The sequence below is a fragment of the Trachypithecus francoisi genome, unplaced genomic scaffold (genome assembly GCF_009764315.1).
Source record: "Trachypithecus francoisi isolate TF-2019V2 unplaced genomic scaffold, Tfra_2.0 Lachesis_group8, whole genome shotgun sequence".
NCBI classification, from domain to species: domain Eukaryota; kingdom Metazoa; phylum Chordata; class Mammalia; order Primates; family Cercopithecidae; genus Trachypithecus; species Trachypithecus francoisi.
In genome coordinates this window covers 82,962,661-82,985,328 of record NW_022681473.1, presented here as the reverse complement: position 1 = coordinate 82,985,328, position 22,668 = coordinate 82,962,661, and the positions used below count along the sequence as shown (strand labels likewise).

At 41.6% G+C, this 22,668-nt stretch overlaps 1 pseudogene; it reads left to right on the top strand.

Moving 5' to 3' along the window:
- Positions 1 to 652: 652 nt before the first annotated feature.
- LOC117081354 overlaps positions 653 to 22,668 on the top strand; it is a 29,486-nt pseudogene continuing 7,470 nt past the window's right edge.

Sequence of the window (22,668 nt, the reverse complement as noted above, 5' to 3'; positions counted from 1 at the left end):
GTGCTGCTTTTCTTGGTCTCTCTTCTTCTCCAACTGGAGGAAGGAAATTGACCCTTCTTAGAAAGGAGTAGGAAAGATATGAAATGCCTATTGCTGACTTTTGTTTTCTGTCACATAAATACTATTTTATAATGGGAAAAAGAGGAAGAGGTTGAACGTATATTAAGTTCCGATTACACACCAGATATATTTTCATTTCATACTCAAGTTAGTAGGTATGTCTTATATATCCAGGCATGTGGCAACTTACTTAATTAAGGTCAGGGTCCATTTCTTCAGGGAATTATGCCAATTTTGTTTGATGACAGAATTATGGCTGCTAAGGTAATGTCTAAATATTTTCATTAGAGGCCAACAATTGGAAATATAAAGACCTCATAAAAATATTGATGTCTGGCTTCTCTTGAAAAATTGGAGGTCTGGTATGCCTATCATGACTATAACCAGAACCTAATAAAGGATGCCAGTCCCACCCAACTTAGATGGGGTCCTGGCTTTTCAGGACATCGTAGTACCCACCACTCCCCACTGTGTTCTTGATGACGAAGTAGAATCAATTGCCATCTATCATCATGCTTACATTGTTTCCTTACAGTAAATAGAAAAGTATAAATATTTTAAACAGAGGCAAATTAGAGACCTAGAGTGCTCCATGCTTCTTGTTCCTACCCACTGGTTCATTGGTCTTACCCGCCAGATCCCTGTACGCATTGGCATGCGAAAGCCCATTTTACCGAGTGCTTCTTTTGTACCTTCCCATGGTGCTGGTGCTACTGGATATTTGGCAGGTATCCCACAATTCCTGATGAATTGCAATGAATGGAAAAAAAGAGAAAAAAACCCAGAAAGCTTCACTGTTTGTTTGCTCTACTGCTCGCCTCTCCTCTCCTTCCCTCTTCCCTGCTGTGGCCTGGGGAAAAGTAGCTCTTTCTCATTGCCTAGAAAACCTCAGTGTCCTTTTGGCCTACTTAGTCCCAAATCCTTTGAAACATCAATGACTACGAAAACAAGGGAAATATTTCAAAATTATCTATCTTAGCAGGACTCTATCAATAAATCATGGCAGAGGACTCTCAACAGCTAGTTTGTTATATGCCAAGTCTGTGTTAGAAATGAATAATTCACAGTTCTATAGCCCCCACATTGATTTATACTCTATTAAACCACTGAGTTTGGGCCTCCTTTCTCAAAGAGAAGAGTTCAGGTTTTGGCAGTCAGGCCCAGGGAAAGGAACAGCATTGACAGAGCAGTGAATTATAGAGAGATTTTCCAGTATGCCTAACAGCGCCTTTTCCAATAGAGACAATTGGGTGACCAGGCACAGTGACTCACACCTGTAATCCCAGCATTTTGAGAGACTGAGGCAGGAGGATCACTTGAGGCCAGGAATTTGAGACCAGCCTGGGCAACATGGTGAAACCCTGTCTGTACAAAAAATGTTAAAAAATAACACACATTTGGCTACCTGGATAATCAAATGTGATCTCACTCTCATGTCTTTGTCAGTCTTTTCATATAAATAATTTTAAGAATTAGGGAGAAGGGAATTCATTGTCACACCATCTGTCCAGACGTTTTGCTGTAGAAAATGTGGGAGTTAAAACTATATAGCTGCACATGTATCACAGAACATAAAGTAAAATAAAAAAGAAAAGAAAATTGTCACTAGTCTAAAAAATAAAAATATAAACAAAAAACAAAAACAACTATATAACTTCTTTCCCAGTGAAACTGATGCTTCCTGGAGAAAGCATCAGTTCTGAGGCTAAGATGAAGGGGTAAAGTTAGGGTCGATGTAACCTCATTTCTTACTTATACCTGCCTCTCTCTATAGGCTACTTCACCTTTATTCTATACCACTGTTGGTGCCCTCCTGGCTTCTAATTAATGTATATTCTCTTCCTCAATTAGACCCAAACAGTTTTAGGATGGACTGTACCTTCTTTTGACTTTTCTAACCTCATTAGCACCTGCCATAGTACCACACGTGCAGCAAGTGCTTAAAAATGCTTTTTGAATGAATGAAAATGTTTTCCCACTGAGTGAAGACTCTCTGAATCACCTTCCATCACTCTGTCCCTCTCACAGCTCTTTCTCCTTGCTTGCCTCCTCGGCACCGAGGGAGACTCTGAGTGGTGCGGGACTTGGGAAGGAAGAAGCTGGGGCCAAATCTGCCTTCAGGTTTCCCACTTCAAGTCCTGCCTGTTTAATCCTAAGTCTGGAAGACTCATAAGAGGACTTATTTCCCAGCTGGGAGCAGTGGCTCACGCTTGTAAATCCCAAGTCTTTGGGAGGCCAAGGCAGAAGTATCACTTGAAGCTACGAGTTTGAGACCAGCCTGGACAACATAGGGAGATCCTTTCTCTATAAACAATTTTAAAAAGATTTATTTCCCCCAGTTGAACACTCATAAGGAGGATTTGTTTCCCCCCTGGCAGTATCTATGGCATATTTTTCTTGGCGGGCAGGGTTCTCCCCTCTATGAAAAAATTGGGGCATAGATAGGCATCATTGCAGCATTATTGCCTGGCACATGCTACTGGTGTGGGCTCACAGAAAGGGCGGCCTGCTGCAGACCAGGCCCCTGAATGTACAGCATGCTGCTCACAGAGCAGGACCAACCTAGCTTTTGTGGTCAATCGGCCTCACACCACACCTCAAACCAGTCCACCAACACCTCATTTTTATGCTATAAAAATGAATTTACCATACCCATCCCCAAACCTACAGGTTCTCTTTCATTTCCTTCTAAATACTCCTATATTCATCCACTTCTTCCCATTTTGCTGCAACTCTCCTATAGGGTGTAAGATGACAACTGCAGGAACCTCTGATTAGTCTCCTTCCTCCTACCTTGCCTGCTTCCAACCTCTTTTTCATGCAGAAGACAGGGCGTTTTAAATATTTATTTATTTATTTATTTATTTTTGAGATAGAGTCTCACTCTGTTGCCCAAGCTGGAGAATAGTGGTGCAATCTCTGCTCACTGCAACCTCCGCCTTCCAAGTTCAAGCGATTCTCTTGCCTCAGCCTCCTGAGTAACTGGGATTACAGGCACATACCACCATGCCAGGCTAATTTTTGTATTTTTAGTATAGAGACAGGGTTTCACTATGCTGGCCAGGCTGGTCTCGAACTCCTGACCTCAGGTGATCTGCCCACCTCGGCCTCCCAAAGTGCTGGTATTACAGGTGTGAGCCACTGCATCAGGCCAACAGGGATTTTTTTTTAAAAGTATAAGCCAGACAACTCCTTTGCTCAGAATCCTCCAGTGGTTTCCTTCACACTTAGAAGAAAAACTCCAGGCTCCTTCCCATGGCTGTATGATCTGCCCTTCTCTCCTGCCAATGTTCCGTCCTCTCCCTTTATTCCAGCTCACCGGCCTCCCAGCAACAGGATCTGTGCTTCTGTTGCCTCTCCTCTCTGAAATGATCCAATTCCCTGCTCAGCCCTGACTGTCTCTTTCCTAAGAAACGAAGTTCCAGCCAGAGGAATTATAATACCCCCACCACCCTAAGCACTGTCATGCCACCCTGCTTCATTTTCCTCCTGGCAGTTAGTATTAGCTGCAATTATCTACTTCACCTATTTCTTTACTTGTTTTTTGTTTGGTTCCCCCTTATAACAAGGTACAAACAGCACACAGATTCTGAGTTGATCCTCTCCTTTGTTGAGAGGATTCCTATAAGCTGTAGTTGTATACATAAACTCTTTAAAGATTAATATCAGAAACCTCAGAGTAGTTAGGTTTGGTCAACAAAAAGAAGAAAAGAATTATTATTGGCCAGGCATGGTGGCTCACACCTGTAATCTCAGCACTTTGGGAGTCTGAGGGGAGGATCACTTGAGGCCAGGAGTTCAAGACCAGCCTGGCCAACATAGCAAGACCCCATCTCTACAAGAAAACATTAAAAAAAATAGCCAGGTGGTGGTGCACACCTGTAGTTCTAGCTACTTGGGAGGCTGAGGCAGGAGGACCACTTGAACCCAGGAGTTCGATAATGCAGTGAGCTATGACTGAGCCACTATATTCCAGACTGGGTGACAGAACAAGACCCGGTCTCTACCAAAAAAAAAAAAAAAAAAAAGAGAGAGAGAGAGAAAGAAAAGTATTGTTAATTTTTTAGGTGTGACCAATGGTATAGTGGTTATGTATCTAAAAAGTCTTGATCTTTCAGAGATACATACTAAGATATTTAATACTTACAGATAAAATGATATGATGTCTGAGATCTGCTTCAAAATAAATCAGGGCAGGACAATGGGGAATGAAAATGGGTAGGCATCTTGGTGAATTGGCTGTAAGTTAGTAATTACTAAAGGTGGGTGATACATGCATGGGCATTCATTTTACTAATCCTTCTACTTTTGCACGTGTTTGAAATTTTTCATAATAAAAAGTAAGAAAGAAAAATATCCTCACAACATTTTCAGATGCCTATCCTAGACATATCAAGGCTCTGACAAACATTTCAGATCATGCAGACTCAACTCATCCTTGTATTGGGCTGTAAACATCTCATTTTAGCAGCGGGCAAAGATCCACAATGCCCCTCTAGAATGTAACCCCATGAGAACAGGGAACTTAATGTGTAGTGGTCATCGAGTGCCTGTTATTCCCAGTCCCCACACCAGCTACTAGGAATAATCAGACACTCCATAAACATTACAAAATGGCTAAATTGCCCATTTTGGTTAATGACCTTGTTATCATCCCAGTCATTCGAACTACACCTTCAGAGCCACCACTGCTGCCCCCTTCTCCACATCCTCTCTCACAATGGTCCCTCTAGCCCTCCCCAATGTCAATCCCCTTTATCACCTCTCACCTCCACCATTGCAACAGCCCCTGACTGCTCTCTCTGCTGCTAGCCTTCTCCTCCCAACAGCATACTTTAAATGCTACCAGAGATTTTCCAAAGCATGCTGAAACCTGCTTGAAAACTTTTACTGGTTCCTCAATCTGACCCCATGTGAGTAATAGGCATATTTTATAATTTCATAATGTCTTATAGATGTCAAAGCTCTCTCACATATGTCATTTGATTTAATCTCTATGGCCCTTTGAGGCAGAGGGTTTTTTCCCTATTTTATGCCAAAGAAACTGAAACTCAAAAACTTCAAATTAAAAAGCTGGTAAGTGACAAAGCTTGGGCCAGAATTCAGTGCTCTTAAGATAAGAAGTTATACACAACACTTTCTTTATTCATTCATCTATTGATGGACATTTAGGTTGATTCCATATCTTGGTATTGTGAACAGTGCTGCAATCAACATAGGAGGGCAGATCTCTCTTCCATATACTGATTTCCTTTCTTTTGGATAGACATCCACCAATCAAATTGCTGCATCATATGGTAGTTCTATTTGTAGTTTTTTGAGGAACTTCCATACTGTTTTCCATAGTGGCTCTACTACTTCACATTCTCACCAACAGTATATAAGCATTCTCCTTTCTCCATATCCATGTCAACTTTGTTATTTTTTATCTTTTTTTATAATAGCCATTCTAACTGGGGTGAGATGATATCTCATTGTGGTTTTAATTTGCATTTCCCTGATGCTCAACCACGCCGAACATCACTGATTAGTAACGTTGAGCATTCTGTCAGATACTTCTTGGCCATTTCTAGGTCTTCTTTTGAGAAATGTCTATTCAAATATTTCGCCCATTTTAAAATTGGGCTTGTTTCAGTGTTTGTTCATTTTGTTTTTGTTTTTGATTTTTTGCTATTGAGGTGTTTGAATTCCTTGTAAATTCTGGTTATTAATCCCTTGCCAGGTGAAGAGTTTGCAAGAATTTTCTTCCATTCTGTAGGCTGTGTCTTCACTTATTGTTTCCTTTGCTGTACATAAGATTTTCAGCTTGATACAATCCTCTTCAGTCATAAAAAAGAATGAAATCCTTTCATTTGCAGCAACATGGATGGAACTGGAGGATATCATGTTAAGTGAAGTAATTTAGGCACAGAAAGACAAATATTTCATTTTCTCACTCATATGTTGGAACTGAAAACGTGGACTCCTGGAGGTAGACAGTAGAATAGTGATTACCAGAGGCTGGAAAGAAAGAAGGAAGAATGAAAAGAAACTGGTTAAGGGGTATAAAAATACAGATAGATAGAAGGAATAAGTTCTAGCATTTGATAGTGCAGTAAGGAAATGATAGTTAATAATAATTTATTGTATATTTCAAAATAACTAGAAGAGAAGAATTATAATGTTCCCAACACAAAGAAAAGATAAATGTTTCAGGCATAGTGGCTGTGCCTGTAGTTCTTACTTTAGAGGCTGAGGCAGAAGGATCACTTGAAATTAGAAGTTTGAGGCTGTAATGCACCATGATCACGCCTGTGAACAGTCATTGCACTTCAGCCTGGGCAACATAGTGAGACCTTGTCTAAAACATAAATAAATAAATAAATAAATAAGAAAGGAAGAAAAAGGAAAAAGAAACAAAAGGAAAAGATAATTGTTTGAGGTTACGGATATCCCAATTACTCTGATTTAATCATTACACATTGTATACTGGTATTAAAATATCATGTGTATTCCCAAAATATGTACAACTATTATATATCAATTAAAAATATAGTTTTAAGAATAAGGAGTTAATGAAAGGGAATGGGACTTGCTTAGAGGTGGGTGGGGTGGGAGCAAACAGAGTGAATTAGATTATTCGCATTTTTTTCTGGATTCTTCTGTATTATTTAAAAACTACTATGAGGTAGAGAATTTCACTTGAGAATTCACTTGACTCCCAGGAGGGCTGTTTCTTTCAATGAAGCTGCCAGGGTAGAAGGTAAAGTGTACTTCCCTGCGGGTGGTCTGGCAGGGCCAGGAGACTGGGAGGGAGAGCTTTTAGCAGTGACTGAGTGTGCACCGCTCAGCCGGAAGCCACTTCTGGAGGCCTGTAAGAAAGCTTGCTGCGTTCATTCCCTCAGGGCTCTTTCTATCTGTAGTAAAGACTAATGGGTCACAAACTGGAGGCCTGTGCGCCAGGTGCTGCTGGCACCTGTGATCTTTTGATCCATATAGCATGAAACAAGTTTTGAGGCAACATTTACAAAAGTCCACAGTCTATGTGGCTCCTCTTCAAACGTCAGAAGCTCTGATAGCCACGGCCTGTCTCCCAGCACAGCCACCATTGGCCGGACGTCATGGCAGCTGCCCTCCCAGGAAGGCCTATGCCTCTAGCCCTGCCTAAGCTGATTCACTTGTGCATCATTCCTGCCTGGCTCCAGGAAGCATCTAAGTTTGGGGCCCCAAAGATTCATTATTCTTGAAGACATTTGGAGCACATGTCACCCTAACATAAGACAGGGCTGTGAGGTTGTAGAGTTCTTTGTGGATTGTTGGATCTTTTCAATGATAACTTATTATTTGTACAATGGATCTTTGAGCAACACAGGTTTGAACTGCACAGGTCCACTTATATGTGGATTTTTTCAATAAAAGTTATGGTGAGTGTGTCTGCCTCTCCTACTTCTCCCTGCACCTCCTGTACTCCTTCTGCCTCTGCCACTCCTGAGATGGCAAGACCAACTGCTCCTCTTCCTCCTCCTCCTCAGCTGCTCAACCTGAAGGCAATGAGGATGAAGACCTTTATGATGATCCATTTCCACTTAATGAATAGTAAATATATTTTCTCTCTCTCTCTTTGGTAGATATGGGGTCTCCCTGTGTTGTCCAGGCTAGTCTCTAACTCCTGACTTTAAGTGATCCTCCCAACTTGGCTTCCCAAAGTGTTGGAATTAGAGACGTGAGTCAGTGCCCCCAGCTTCTCTTCTTTATGATTTTCTTAATAACATTTTCTTTTCTCTAGCTCACTTTATTGTAAGAATATAGCATGTAATACATGTAGCATACAACGTATGTGTTCATTGGCTGTTTTTGGTATCAATGAGGCTTCATTCAACAGTAGGCTACTAGTCATTAAATTTTTGAAAAGTCAAAAGTTACACACACATTTTCAACCGTATAGGGGTCAGTACCCCGACTCCCATATAATTCACGGTCACCCATATATAAAGAGAAAGCTAATCATCCAATACTCTTTCTACCAGTCCACAGCTGCCTGACCCACACTTTTATCATATTTACCTGTGATCTGGTCACACAGGCTGTGCCCATCTATCCCCATGTCGCTGTCTCTGAGCTCATGTTTTTCCTCTCACAAAGAGCATCCTTCCTGCTCACTGAAAGCCCCCCAAAACAGGGACTCCTAATTGGATTCATCCTTATATCATTCAAATCATTTCCTATACATTTATAAACATATATGTATATTGTTCTTTTTAACCTCAATGATTTATACTTTAATCTTCAATTAGAATGCAGGACATTCTAGAATAAGGGCAGGAATTTTGCCTGAATTGTTCACTGCTATATTCTCTGCACCTGCTTGACACATAATAAACTAATAAATATTGACTTCTTTGTTCAGTGAGTAAAATGAATGAGTAAACTTGTTTTCTGGCTTCTAATGTCTTAGATTTCTTTCCATGCCAGTATATATATCTCTACTGAATTCTTTTGAAAGCTGCATAGTATTCGTGTACCATAATAAACACCCCATGGTATTTATATTCTTTTCTATTTTGCAATATTTCAAACAGCATTGTGTTGACCATCTGTCTTTATGTATAATACACATACATGCTAGTAATTTTTGTAGAAATAATTCCTGGAAGTGGACTTTGTTGCAGGGGGTGGGGTGGTCAAAGGATATGAAAATTTAAAATTTTGATACATACAGCCATTTGGTGGTCTTAAAGGACTATGCCAATTTTTAGTTTAAACAACAGAGTATGGCAGTGTCTTTTTTTGCTATTTCCTTTCTATCTTTAAGCATTATCTGTTCTGTAATAATTATACTTCCCCTCTTCTTCAGGGGAAGAAAGGGAGGAGGACAGAGGAAAAGTCGGAAATGGGGAGAGGAGGAAGGACCTGTGAGAAAAGAGAAATGGCTCAGAGAAATCTGAGCTATGTGAGGTTTGCAAAATTTTTCAGGTCCAGACAGGCACGAGTATAGGACTTCAGTTATGCCCCCAGCACCTATGCCTGGGGACAATTGTTTAAACTCATTTTGTTGCTGACTAGCTGTCTCGCCCATTATCTTCATGTTCTTGGAATTTGTGATAAAAAGAACAGTGTATAGACAATTAACAGCTTATCCACATGTAACCGCTGCTGATTGAAGTGTATTTCAGGGTAACTTGAATCTGTGTTCCTGAGCTGCAATCCTCAAGCTTGGCTCAAATACACCCTCTACTTACATTAAATTTGCTTCAGCTTCTTCCTTTTAATTCGACACCTGTAAAGGAAGTGAGCATGCTGTGCCCTGCGTGACTCTACCGTGAAGAGATGGACAAGAGGCATCTCATTTACTTTTATCAATGTTATAAGCTTATTGCTCAATCTGGAACATTTTATTGGCTGCTGGTACTTTTCTGTGACATACCCGTGGGAAGATTTTCAGAACACAGGAAACTGTTGCCAGCATAAAAGAAGAGGAATTATAATTTGTTCTCCATAAATATTACAAGATTACCACCAGGTACATGAGGAATAAAAATTTTTTCAAAGCATTTTCACCTGTATTATCAGATGTAATATTCACAAAAACCATGTTAACATGTTTCTCTATTTATTTATTTTATTTTATTTATTCCTGAGACAGGATATTGCTGTTTCCCAGGCGGGTCTCGAGCTCCTGGCCTCAAGCAATCCTTCCACACTGGCCATGCAAAGTGCTGGGATTACAGGCATGAGCCAGTGCCCAGCCTGTCTCTCCACTTTTATTGATCCTTCTGAAGGACAGAAAATCCAAGTGATTAGCCCAAATTATTTAGTCAAAGGCACAGACAAGTCTTAAACCTCTGTCTCCTGACTCTCATCCCAGTTCTCTTTCCTCCAGATTCTGCACATTTTAATAAATTGCCCTTGAGTCAAATGAAGTTCACGAAACACATCTGAGATTTTTCAGTGAATCTGTTCCATTGTGATGCCTTCAACATATTGTTGAGAACTGACCATGCTGACGTTACATTATGGCACCAAGAGGGAGACAATGATTACTACGAAAAGAGCTCCTCCGCCTGGGCAACACAGCAAGACCTCCATCTCTCCAACAACAACAATAATACAATTAGCTGGGCATAGTTGTGTGCCCGAATAGTCTCAGCTACTTGAGAAGCTAAGGTAGGAGGATCACTTGAGCCCAAGAATTTGAGGTTACAGTGAGCTATGATTATGCCACTGCACTCCAGCATGGGTGACAGAGCAAGGCCCTGTTCTGAAAGAAAGAAAAAAGAGAAAGAAAAGAAAGAGAGAAATAGAGAAAGAGAGAAAGAAAAGAAAGAAAGAAAGAAAGAGGGATGGAAGAAGGAAGGAAGGAAGGGAGGAAGGAAGGAAGAGAGAAAGAAACCAAAAAAGAGCTTTTGTGTGTACACTTGACTCGAATCAAATAACATCCTGAATGGTGTAAAGCAGCTGAAATGATCTTTGCTGTCAATAAAATGAATACATACAACTCTAAGATGCAAGAAATTCCCAACCCAGGGTCCAGTTTTAAAACAAAAATAAACAAAAAACATTTACCTAGACTATATTCTCAAGGGCAAATATTATTTATACACCTTTGTCTTGCCAATGCCTGGCATGGTGCCTGGCACATATCTAGCACTATCTGCTAGATAATAACAATGACAGTGCACTCATGTTTAAAAACATAAAAGGTAGTAACTTCTCTCATGTTGCTAAAGAGGAACACAAGTATTTGCATAAAGTTTTTTGTCTATGTGCAGAGAGTATCTGCAGTTTTTGAGGTGCATGGAAGTTATAATAATTAAGAACAGTGATTTCAAAACCCAGATTTCTGTGAAAAGTCTGTTTGTGGCAATTTAAGCTTTCTCTAACCCTCTTTTCAAAATGCTTCCAGGATCCATCCACTACCTACACTCCTACATTTCTAGATATCACTTCTAGGTACCAAAATCTGTATTAGGTACCTATTGCTGCCTAACACCATCATCATAAAATTAGCATCTGAAAAGAACAAATACTTACTGTCAGGCCTCTGAGCCCAAGCCAAGCCGTCGCATCCCCTGTGACTTGCACGTATACCCCCAGATGGCCTGAAGTAACTGAAGAATCACAAAAGAAGTGCAAATGCCCTGCCTTGCCTTAACTGATGACATTCTACCACAAAAGAAGTGAAAATGGCCGGTCCTTGCCTTAAGCGATGATATTATCTTGTGAAATTCCTTTTCCTGACTCATCCTGGCTCAAAAAGCTCCCCCACTGAGCACCTTGTGACCCCCACTCCTGCCCGCCAGAGAACAACCCCCCTTTGACTGTAGTTTTCCTTTACCTACCCAAATCCTATAAAACAGCCCCACCCTTTTCTCCCTTTGCTGACTCTCTTTTCGGCCTCAGCCCGCCTGCACCCAGGTGAAATAAACAGCTTTATTGCTCACACAAAGCCTGTTTGGTGGTCTCTTCACACGGACGCACATGATGCTATCTCACAGTTTCTGTGGGGTGGGAATCTGAGTGTGGTTAGCTGGTGTCTCTGGCTCAGGGTTTCCCACGAGGCTATAATCAAGATGCTGGCTGGGGCAGCCATCCCAGGACACATGGGGAAACCCCCTTCCAAGCTCACTCACCTGGTTGTTGGCAGGTCACAACTTGACAGCTGGCTTTCTTCAAAACGAAAGAGTGAGAGTGAGAAAGGTGCTCAAGACAAAAGTGACAGCCTTTTTGTAACCTGGGAAGTAAGATACCATCACTATTGAAGTAGTCTCTATTGGGATGCAGTCACTAGGTCCAGCCCATACCTCCTGAGGGAGGGATCACACAAAGGCATGAACACCAGAGGGCAGGAGTCGCTGGCGCCATCTGCCACATTTACCTTCTTACTATGCACACCTTGCATTCTTTCCTTCCTTATCTCTTCCCTTCCTTCCTCATTCTCTCTCTTCTTCCTTTCAGGGCTTACTGTAAGTCTCCAGTGGCCCTCGAACTACACCAGGCATTGCGAATGCAAAGCTTATGAACGCTGAGGTTTGCAGCCCAGTAGAGAAGAAAGATCCAGTGAAATAATGTTTTCAAACCTTCAGCTACTCACTGTTTTGGCCATGGGCACGGGCTTCTTAAATCTTTTCTAACTCAATGTTTTTCTTTAAAGCGATGCACCTTTAAAATACGGCCTCATCCTAAACCCATGGTTCTTGACTTCGGCTGCCTGGTGGCGTCACCTTGGGAGACTATTTAACCTGGAGATGTAGGGGATGTGGCAGCCCGTTTCCCCGTCCCACACTTGCTTTACCATGTACTTATGCCCACCCCAGTTGGGGAGGTGACAGCTTACCTGGGAGGAGATCCATTCTTTTGCTCTTTGGAAACAGACTCCAAGCTTTGCCCCCTATTATTCCCCTGTTCTACCCTTCACAACATCCCCTGTCCTTACCCCTTTTCTGAGTATTCGTCAACCAAAGGGCAGTGCATCAGTGAAGGACAAATCTCCTTCACAAAAAAGATACTTCCTGTTTGTTTTATTAAAAAGAAATGGAGCATTATTGTGGGCACTTGCGACCCCCAGTGGTAGAGAAGGGAAAATACATCCATTGAGGTCGGGGTAGGAGAGAAGGGAAGGAAGCATCTTTCACCAGCTCTCTGGAGCCTTTGTTTACACTACAAATGCAAAACAATGTCTCCACGGGGCTAAAACAACACACACAAATAAGAAAACACTTCCACCTCTCATCCCTTGTCCTGTGCAGTTTTATTCACATCTAAGTCAGGTATCACATCCACCAATACAAACACAGCCAGAAGCTGTAAGTGTCATGTTCCCCCATCTTGCCCTTGACCTCTTGGAGTACCGATTGTTAATGACCACCGTCCACTGAGACCACCCCTACGCCTGCCTGCCGACCACCCTCAGTGCTGTTTAAAAGCTCAATCCATGAGCAGCCACCTATGCCAGGCTCTGGGCTAGCACTGAGTGGAGGTGGAGCAAAGGTCAACCAGATGCCCACTGTGTTCAGGTCATCTGTCTGGATGTCCCCTCCCTTGTATTTACGGCTTCTGCCAGGCAAGAGGTTGGGGAGATTTATTCATTTCATTTAACAAATAGTAACTCACTGTCTACTGTATGTCCCGCACTGTTTCAGGCAATGAACAAAAAAGACCTTGCTCTCAGGGAACTTACATTCCCAGCTACGGAACCTCATGTTCTTGTCTTTACTTAACCCCGGGGTCCCAGAACCTGCCCGAATGGAAAAAAATCTGAGTGATTCTCCAACTCCTGTCCCCTGCAAGTGAGGTTACTGAAGCCCACAGAGGTAATGAGCCTGGCCTGAGGTCACAGAACAAGACACAACAGACTCTAGACTAGATCCCAGCATCTCTAGAGATAAATGTCAAGACACTCACAGCTGTGGGCACAAAGCTGTCTGTCTGGATGCATTTTGGGAAAGTTAGAGACCTAGTGAGTGAACACATGTTAATACATCAATTCCATCAACTGACGAATGAATCAGGTAAAGAGAAATAATTATATCTTTTGCTTAAAAAGCAAAGTACTCTCAGGGACTCAGAGGCTCCTTATGAGACTGTCTTTCTGCCTCCCTGAATTTGGGCAGGATTCATCTGGAAGCATCCTCTGTGGGTGAGGGGAGCAGAGGCACATGGCACAGCGAGAGGCTGCCCAGTGTAGCACGAGCTTCTCCAACATCCAACATCCACCCAAGTACCCCTCCTGACCAAAGGGGCTAATCCATATCCTCAGAGACCTGAGGAGATAGTTGTATGCTGCAGGAGGAAAAGCAAAATTGAAGTCTCATATTTTACTATAAAAACCAATATGAGTGTTGCATTCTGATGCACTAATATATTGCTATGCTTAACGTAAAAATGATATTTTTACTCAAATTCTGAATAAAATCAATTCTGTAGAAGGATATACCATCTTTATGCAGAACACCTTACCCATTACCCCTGGGCCTAAGGGCCTCCAGTTTTAGAAGCACAGACCTGGTTCCAAACCCAACTCTGTCTGTGGAATGCTAGCAAATTAACTTACTGCCCTGAAACTCAATTTTCTTATCTGTAAAAGCAACACAAAGTTCTGAGCTCTGGAGAGAGTAAGGACTACTGAGAATGGTAATACCATTGTCAATACAGAATTTTACAAGTTACTAAGCATTTTCCATGTGTTACCTTATTTTCATAGGAAGAGAGCAGGTTCTGGAAGCCAGTTAACCTTGGCTCTGCCAGAGTGGCTCTGTCGGTCTTGGGCAAATGGATTAACCTTTGTGAGCTTCCACAGCCTCATTTGTGAAAGAGGCATGATAATGACACTGTGGGTTATTGTGATAACTAAACACAATATAAGGTGTGCAGGCTTCAGTAAGTGGCACATCTCACTAGCACCTGGAGCAGCTGCTGTGAGTGGGTGAGAACACCAACCCAAGTCAGACAGGCTCGACTCTCACTAACTGGGTGGCCTTGGGCATATTACTTAAAATCTTTGTGTCTCAGTTTCTTTTACCTGTTAAATAAGGATGAAAATAGTACCTTCTCAGAAAGTTGCGAAGATAAAATGAGTTACTATAAGACACACTCACAATAGTGGCTGGCTCAGAATGTTGGGTATTCCAGTAAGTACCTGCGCACAGTTGGTTGGCCTTATCATTGGCCTCTTTGGTTAGGAAACCAGAGGCTTAGAGAGGTTCCCCTCCATCAACCTAACTTCTCTTCCCCAAGTGGAAGATCTAGTATTTGAAGCCAGCTTCCCTGATTCCAGAACCAGTGGTCGTTTTCACCGTGCCCCACACAGGAGTGGGGGTTGCACACCCTATAGTAGTTTATCTTCCACAGCAAGCTTTGAACCACTCAGGCACACGCATAGAGGTCAATGCCCACACAGTGTTACAGTGTTGCCAAATATAAATAGCAGAGATTCTCAGGTTAATTACTTCTAGTTCATGAAATAATGCATCATTGCTTCCTGGAGAGGTTGGAGAATAGAAAAAAACCTCTGTGCCCCAATGACTCTAATGGAATTTCTCTCTGAGATGAAGCAACCTTCTCAGTTACCTTAAGATACTGGAAGAAGCCAGCATTGTTCTGATACCTATATGAGCCCAACAGAGTTGCAAAATGTAAAAACTGTGAGAGATCACAGATCGTGTCAATGAAGGAGAAACCTAGGCTTTTACAGAATTAAAGTCAGTTTCACTGAGTCTTCCTGAGGATGGCAACCCAAGTGAATCTTTGTTTCAGTTAGACTGCTCCAAAGCAGCATATGAACCCACAACTTACATATTAGATGGTGATGTGCTCAGAAGTTACATTAAAGCAAAATCTCATCAAAGTCTGGGTGTAAGAGCACATCTGGTTATAGATCGCAGAGGGAAAATCATTAATACTGTCAGACGTTACGTACAAGAAAAGGCAAGGGCTGAAATCATTGAGCTTATCTTTTCTAAAAAACACAGTGATTCAGGCAAGAGACATGAGAACCTGAGGCATGGCTTCTTCACTGCAAGGGCTGGCTGTGAGGCTGGCCAGAAGCAGATGTTTGCTACTTTGTCTCATAATTATTTTCTCTGAATAATAAGGAAGTTGAGGTCTATGGCTCTTAGACCCCTTGACCTACAGCGCTATATTTGTTTAATCTGTTCTATTTAATAACCAGAGGCTTCCTCATTTGGGCCCCACCATACATTCTCCGCCACTGAAAAGGGAAAAACAAACTCTGTTCTTTACTCAGTTACTTCACTTTTGACACCAGATGTGTGGGTTTTTCACATAACAATTCTCCAATGCTCTGTAGACATTAACTGGGTGTCTTACAATTTAATTCTGAGAGTTAGCACAGACCCCTCCATTAAAGGGCTCAGCCCCATGAGATGGCCCCCAACTTCAGATACCAAATGCAAGTACAAGGTTGTGACCTGTACTTCTGAGCAACTAGCCATAAATCAAGGGTTCCCACGACCTCCTCCTTGGGTTTAACCGTTTGCTAGAATGGCTCACAGAACTCAGAGAAATACTTATGTTTACCAGTTTGTTATAAAGTTATGGAGCATGTATACGAACTGCCAGATGAAGAAGTACATACGGCAAGGTATGTGGGAAGGCCACAGATCTTCCACGTCCTCCCAGGATGCACCGTGCTCCAGGTCCTCCATGTGTTCAGCAACCTGGAAGCTCTCAGAGCCTGTCCTTCTGAGTTTTTATGGAGGCCTAATTATATAGCAGCAATTGATTAAATCATGGGCCACTGGTGATCAACTCAACCTTCAGTTTTTTTACCCTCCCTGGAGACAGCGGGCTGAAAGTTCCAACCTTCTAATCACATGGTTGGTTTCCCTGCCAACCAACCTCCACCAGCAGACACTATAGGACACTGTAGCCAAAAATAATTTTATTTGCATACAAGAAGACATTTATCCTTTTGGAGATTCCAAGGGTTTTAGGAATGATTCCAAGGGTTTTAGGGGAGGATGAAATAAAAATGTATATTTCTTAGTACATAGCAATATCACACCCACCTATTTAACACTACCACTCACCTCTGTCATTCTGTGTCCATTTTTTTTGACTATTACAAAAGTTTATTTAACAAAAATTTAATATGAAAATGTACCCGATCTAATTTTTACATCATAGAAAACAGTCCCTTTGGAGAGGGGACAAGAATTCCTCTGCTGAACAACCATTATTTAGACCTATTCCAAGGCTTTTAACGTGATGATACTGCTTTATACCATGTCTATCTTCTCACCATGGTATCTCCAGTTTTGAGGACAGTGCGTGCATACAGAGGGGCTTACTAAGTGGTGATGCACTTAGATCCAAACAAGGAGGCCTTTGCCTGGATCCTGCTCCTGCCCTCCTCCAGCTGTGTGGGGTAAAAAGTCTAGAGGTCCAAGGGGAATTGTCCACCCAAGGCTATGTCCTCCTTCTAAGTGACTCTAAAATTATCTACCTCAAAGGCCCAGGACCCACGTCCATGGTCTCTATGTGCCTCTTACCTGGGCCTATTCTCACAAAGGTGGATGATGCCATTAGAATGAGCGCCTTAGGCCTGAGGCATGTCCATGGAGTGGTGGGTGAAGTTGTGTGTGCAGTTTGGACATGCAAGGTAGAGCATCCACACACCTGTGTGCAAGGATGCATGGTACAGAACTCAGCTTGGGTGGGAAAAATGTTGTCAGGCCAAGGATGGAGGGCTAGGGCCAGCAATCTTTGCACTGTCACTTTTGAGCACAGAACTGTGGGCATTCCAAGAATTCTATATTCAAACCTACTTTTTCAGGTCATCTTGAAAGTGAATTGGTCAAAATAGTATAAAACATTTTATATAATGATTTGTTACCTAGATTTGTAATTGTGAAATATCTATACACTTGCTATGTGGATCTCAGAACGTGATGAGAATTTATTGAATGAATAAATAAATGAATAGGTTTATTCCTGGATTTCACCATTTGCCATTTGTAGTGACTGGATGAAAAAAATGAATGAATGCTTCATGCAAATAAATCCCCACAAAGGCAAATGCATTTTATTTAAAGTGAAGATACAGCTGCCAAGGGAATTAATCTGTCTACCTAGTTTGAAATATTTTTTTCTCAGGGCAGCTCTGACTTGGATGCTTCCATTCTATAAGTCAGTGACAAGTATAAGTAATAATAGTGAACATTTATTGGGCTCTATGTTCAGGACTGTTTTAAGCCCACCATATAGATTAACTAATTAAATAGTCACAATTCTATGAGGTAGGTGCTATTATCATTCCCATTTTACAGATGAGGAAACTGAGGCTCATTAAAGTTAAGTAACTTACCGTCGGTCACACAGCTAGTAAGTTACAAAGCTAGAGCTAAGTTCCCAGGCAGCTTGTGCTCCATACATTATGCTATGGTATTTGCAGAAATCAAAGTCCTCCTGTGTCTCCCCCTTGTTATCAATACCCATGGGGTCTTGGAGTCTGAGCCAGGATCTATGGGTGTCAGGGTCACACTCTTTAATGGCCAAGTTGCCTTTGTATGTGTGAGAAACAATAAGGGATTACATTTGAAGTTTAGTCAGCAGCATGACTAATCCCCCCACAGGGAAGGCGTTCATCCAATTTTTACTTTCAATTTCCTCCTACAGCTTTAGAGGAAAACAAAGAAAGGACGAAGAGCATCTCATGGTAAAGGAAAGTTACTAGATTTTCATTTACTGGTCGTGATACCAAGGGTCCTGAATGGGAAAAGTAAATCGTAACTCCTTAAAGGTAAATTTTTCACATGCTGTAAACTTTAATTAGTAAGAATATTAACAGCCTGCAAATGATCTCCTTCCACCTGAGTGGATTACTGTTATTAAAATAGGAAAGCTCAGTATCCCCTTCCTTCCTCCTCTTCAGCTGTAGGATTACCAGCAGCAGCTCTAAGAAGGACCCCCTCATCTAAACCAGATGAGGACCAGAGATAGAGAGAACAAGGATGAGGGAGAAAGAAGGGAGGAAAGACTGAACATAGATTCAAGGTTATGGAGCCCCCAGAGCCCTTATGTCCCCAACTGCGTATTTTCAACAGATACTCAGTGTCTCCCCTGTGTGAGGGGAAAATTCAATATCACATTAACAAATGTCCATCTCCGGGGTATTCAGTAGCCACTGGAGTTTCAGGCAGCATCAATGTTAATTTAAAAATATGGATAGAATTTTTTGCATAATAAAAAGTTTTTTCTTTATTTCAGTGTTATTCTCTGCTGCATTATTTATAATAGCAGAAAAAAAAAGACATGCCTTTTGAATTTTGTCACTGGTACTGAAATAATGTCAGTTCGCTTTTCCTTTTTCACTCATTCTGATCTTCCGTTTCCAAATTTACAAACCTGTGTCTCATAGGGCTGTTTTGAGAATAAAATACAATAAAATAAAACATTTATATGTTCAGCACAATTGCCATTTACTAGTAACCACAATTTATTGAAATGATGTAATGTAAAAATTCCCAACACATGGTGGGCATTTAACACATTTGCTGAAACAAAACAAGACAAAGCAAATTTAAAAAAAAGGCTGGAAAATGGCAAAACTTAAAAGGATAATCCTCTCCTCTTCTAGGCTTCCATGGATGTGTCCCAAACTAGAGTGATGGAAACAAATCAGACTTCAAACTTGGGATATTCCCAGTGATTCCAAAGAAGGTAACAAAATGTAGGCTTTGGCATCAGTTCTCCTGAAACACAAACAGCATAAAGTACTCAGAATAGTAACTTGCAGTCCATAAAACAATGGCCCATGTTCTCAGATGGTCATTTGCAAGGTCCATTTGTCCTGCACCTGCACACACTTTGAGCTTCCACTGCCAGTGATTGTTTCTGTTACAGTACGTAGCTAGTTAGGGATGAGCAGGGCAGAAGACGGATACCTTCAATTCCCCAACACACAAACCAGGAATGTCAGCTGACCACCAGATGATAGTCAGGTGGTTGTTAACTGTCTCTCTCAAATAATAATCGGTCATAGTTGGGGCTAGGGAAAGGCAGTTTCCCAACAGACAGAAAAACCTGAAACTGGATCAACAGCTTCCTGATAAGATCTCAGGAGTTGAGCAAGTGGGCTGAAGCACATGCATCAAGAGGCAAAATGGTGGAGTTTAACTGGCATATGACCTTCCTCCAGGAACACTAGACTGGTGGGGGAAGAAGCCTCAGGTGAGCATGCATACAACTCCAGTATACACCCTGCATGTGCTCCCCTCCCAAGTGCTAGCAGGCAACTGCACATGCGGAGAGCCTACCCCAAGGGAAGAATCAGGGGAGAGGTAACAGGAGACCCCAGAAGTATGCCAACATATAAAACCCAAGTCAAAAGGCCAGAATGCACACTTGATCTTTCAAGTTGCCCGCTTGGCCTTCTTCCAAGTATACCTTACTTCTTTTCATTTCTGCTCTAAAGCTTTTTAATAAACTTTGTAAAACTTGCCTTGGTCTCTCCTTCTGCCTTACAACCTTCGGTTGAATTCTTTTTTCTAAGGAGGCAAGAATGGAGGTTGCTGCAGACTCATACCCGTATCAATTTGCTGCTGGTAACAGTCTCCGTGACCAAATCTGATCTATGCCTTGAAAAAGTCACCTTATCTTTCCCCTCTGCTGGCTTCCAACCCTTTCACAGAGGGTTCTTCCCTGGTTATCGCACAGCCTGCTTCTGGAGTACACACGGGCCTGGAGTGGGAAGCCCGGAGTTTCTGACCTTGCCCTGACCCTGCTTTACCAGTTACCCTTAAGGACGCCACTGGCCTTTCTGAGCTCCTGTATTCTCATCTGCAAAATTGGGACAGCAGACTGTCTGGCTACTGCCCATTGTGCGTTGTATGTTTGAGAACCCAGTGAACTATTATTTCATTTCTGAAACCTTGACTAAACCCTTGCAACCCTCCCCATTAGCTAGCCACTCCCTCATGGCACTGCTGTCCTTGCCATGTATGTATCTCTGTTGAAGCACTATGGATACTATAACTCGGTTTCATTTCTCTTCCCTGCCTCTTTGGATCTCAGTCTCCTTGGTGCCTGGACAAAATATTTGTTAAATGAGTGAATGAATGAGAAGACGCTGAATTGCCAATGCTCTAGATAAGGGTAAACTTCTTCTGTAAAGTCCAGATGATTAATAGAGTTAGTGTTTCAGGATTTTCTGGGCTATTGTAAATACCCAACTCTGCTGGTGTAGCCCCAAATCAGCCATCCACATACATAAATGAATGGGTATGGCTGTATTCCAATGAAATTTTGTTTATGGACACTTAAATTTGAATACCATTTGATTTTAACACATCATAAAATATCATCCCTTCTTTGATTTTTTTCACATGGGCTGTATAAAAGCTAGAAGGGAGCCAGATTTTGGCCCACAGGCCATAGTTTGCTAATTCCTGCATCAAAGTAATAGTAAATATTGATTTTTTAAAACATATATATATATACACACACACATATAAATATATATATGGTAGACATTACACATTATTTACTTATTTATTTTGTAGAGACAGGGTCTCACTATGTTGCCCAGGCTGACCTCAAATTTCTAGCCTCAAGCGATCCTCCTGCCTCAGCCTCCCAAAGTGCTGAGATTGCAGGCATGAGCCACCATGCCCAGCCTAGATATTGGTTTTATTACAGATATTATTGAGATTGTCCATGATCTCTTTACTTTCACATTTTAGATAATGGTATGCATCAAGTGTATGACCTCATGCATATGTTTCTCACAGTAAGGGAATCTCCACTTTTCACCTGCCGCTCTGTCTTTCTGAGAATGTGATCCACTGCCTTCCCCTCACTCTGTCCCAACAAAGGCTCTGTGGCCTTTCTACCCCTGAGAGCCTAGCCTGGGCTGGCCCTCACCACACTGGTCATCTTCCCAGCAGGGGGTCCCACGTGAGCTGTCCATGCTTCCACAGAATAAGGGTTACAAATGTTCTGACATTCTTTGGACATGCAGTTTGGTTTAGAATTGGGGTAAGAGATCTAATTTATCTCTATCTTTTCTTATCCATTGTGCAATCATAAATAGTAATTCATATTATAATATCTGCCATTTATGGAGCAGTTACTATGTGTTCAACATTATTCTAAGAAATTTTTCATATCTTATCTCATTTATGAAATGAATTTGAAGTAGAATTGATGTGCCCATCACTAAGATTGGCTTCTTCCTTTTTCAAGAGCTATTTAACATAGGAAGGTTTGTAAAGACCATTTTTCATACAAATCTGTATGAACAGATTTTTTTGAGATGGAGACTATTATAGACTATCATTTATCAAGAGTTTAACATATATAAGGCAGCATTTTATGAATTCTTCCATTGGAGTAGGTAATATTATTATTTCAATTTTTGGTTCAAACCAAGGCTTATGAAAGCCAACTAACTTGGCTGGGCATGGTGGCTCACACCTATAATCAAAGTGCTGTAATCCCAGCACTTTGGGAGGTCAAGGCAGGCAGATCATTTGAGGTCAGGAGTTTAAGACCAGCCTGGTCAACATGTTGAAACCTCATCTCTAGTAAAAATACAAAAATTAGCTGGGTGTAGTAGTGTGTGCCTGTTATCCTAGCTACTCTGGAAGCTGAGGCAGGAGAATGCTTGAACCCAGGAAGTGGAGGTTGTAGTGAGCAGAGATAGCACCTCTGCACTCCAGCTCCAGCCTTGATAACAGAGTGAGACTCTGTCTCTAAATAAATAAATAGATAAAAGAAAGCTAACTAACTGGTTGAGTTATTTAGCTAGAAAATAGTAGAGTGAAGTTTTGACCCAGGCAGTCTGATTCCGAGCCTCCTCCTAACTTCTAATAATTCTGCCCCAAAATTTTAAAGCCATGAGTGCATTTTGACATTTTACTATCATCATTCTGAAGTACTTGCTGGGTCTTCTCATCACCTTCCTTTATGTTATTTCGTTTTAGAGACAGGACCTCACTCTGTCACCCAGGCTGGAGTGCAGTGTAATGATCATAGCTCATTGTAACCTCAAACTCCTGGGCTCAAGCAATCATCCTGCTGCATCCTCGTGAGTAGCTAGTACTACAGGCACATGCCATCATGCCTAGCTACTTGTTTAATTTCTTTTGGTAGAGGTGGAGTCTCATTGTG